Source organism: Raphanus sativus, chromosome 4 (genome assembly GCF_000801105.2).
Source record: "Raphanus sativus cultivar WK10039 chromosome 4, ASM80110v3, whole genome shotgun sequence".
NCBI classification, from domain to species: domain Eukaryota; kingdom Viridiplantae; phylum Streptophyta; class Magnoliopsida; order Brassicales; family Brassicaceae; genus Raphanus; species Raphanus sativus.
In genome coordinates this window covers 20,680,420-20,681,915 of record NC_079514.1, presented here as the reverse complement: position 1 = coordinate 20,681,915, position 1,496 = coordinate 20,680,420, and the positions used below count along the sequence as shown (strand labels likewise).

Sequence of the window (1,496 nt, the reverse complement as noted above, 5' to 3'; positions counted from 1 at the left end):
CATCTTCTTTTACCACTGTTTTGGCTGGTGGTTTGCCAAGCTTGACAGGGTCGTGGTGGATGTCTGGATCTATCATAGTCAAGCACATCCTGTTGTTGTTCATGTCACATATGGCTCCTACTGTAGCCATAAATGCTCTTCCAAGTAAGAGGGAAGATTTCCAATTTAACTTGATGTCTAGGACATGAAAATCCACAGGGACGATAGCATTACCAATGTGCACTTCCAGGTGTGGGTGAGGATGTGAAGCCGTGAATTCAGCATGTGTCAATATCCTAACCGCGTTGCAACCTGCAGTCGTATCCGGAAATGACATCGTTGGTGTCGATCGATGTGGACTAGTTGGTGTCGATCGACACCATTGTGATCCTCCGAAACTTAGTGAACTTTCCATTTCAATGACTCCTTCTTGTAGCTTCTCATGCTTCACCACTTGCCAGAAATCATCATCTATAATGGCATTCACGTGGTGTTTCCTGCTTCCTTCCCCTACTTCTTTAGAAGTTCCAATTCTCCTGATATAATCCTCAGTCTGGACAATCTGTGTCTCAAGCTTCTTAACTTGAGTGCAAATGGTGTCTATCCTTGTGGTCAGATTGTTGAAGACAGAGTCAATCTTCCCATTGAAGTCTACTGTAAGCTTCTGCTGTCCTTTTAGAACTCTATCAATCATGGCATCAAACTTACTCTCCTGGGTGGGTGGTGGTGGATTTTGGTAAGCTGAGTTGCCGTAGTTCCTGGTGTTGGTGAAGGGTTTCTGATACTGTCAACTCTGGTTGTAGTTACTCTTCTTACCACTGCCAAAAAAGTTTCTGTTTTCACTCTGGTTTCCATATCTCTGAAATCCAGTACCTCCAATGTAGTTCACATCTCCCTCTGTATCATCTTCTCTAGCCTCTCCTTCTTCAGCTGAGCAGACTGGCTTCCCCAGAAATGCATGTAAAGCATCTATCTTGGCTCTGACTTCATTCATCTGGTCTTCCCCGATGGCTGCAACCGATTTCTTCTTGTCAGGGTCAGTGTTCTTGATGATGATGTTGTTGGCTAGGTTCTCAATAAGTCTCACAGCCTCTATTGGATTCCTAGTGTTGAAGTTCCCCTCGCTAGCAGTATCAAGAGCCATCTGATACCTCAAGGCGATACCTCTGTAGAAAGTACTTAGCAGCTGCACTTCATTGAATCCATGGTGTGGACAGTCTCGCTGGAAGAACTTAAATCTGATCCACGCGTCTTTAAAAGTCTCACCAGGCTTTTGTGCAAAAGTGGCGATTTTGCTCTTTAAGTCTTCAGCGCGTGCCTCATCAAAGAAATTACGCAGGAAGGCGTTCTTTATGTCGGCCCAGGATGTCAGTGATCCTGTAGGTAGCTGCTTGAGCCAGTGTGAAGCTTCTCCAATCAGTGAGTACTTGAGAGCTTGCAGAGTAGGTAGTTCTCAGGGACTCCATCCATACGAATAGCAGCGCTAAGATCCTCGAATCTCTCCAGATGGTCCATAG

The 1,496-nt window shown here is 45.3% G+C and overlaps 1 non-coding gene across 1 annotated transcript; it reads left to right on the top strand.

The window, feature by feature from the left end:
* The first annotated feature begins 1,178 nt into the window (after nt 1-1,178).
* LOC130512144 (small nucleolar RNA R71) lies at nt 1,179-1,286 on the top strand. Its single transcript, XR_008945705.1, has one exon. It is a non-coding gene; the product is annotated as a small nucleolar RNA R71 (small nucleolar RNA).
* The last annotated feature ends 210 nt before the right edge of the window (nt 1,287-1,496 follow it).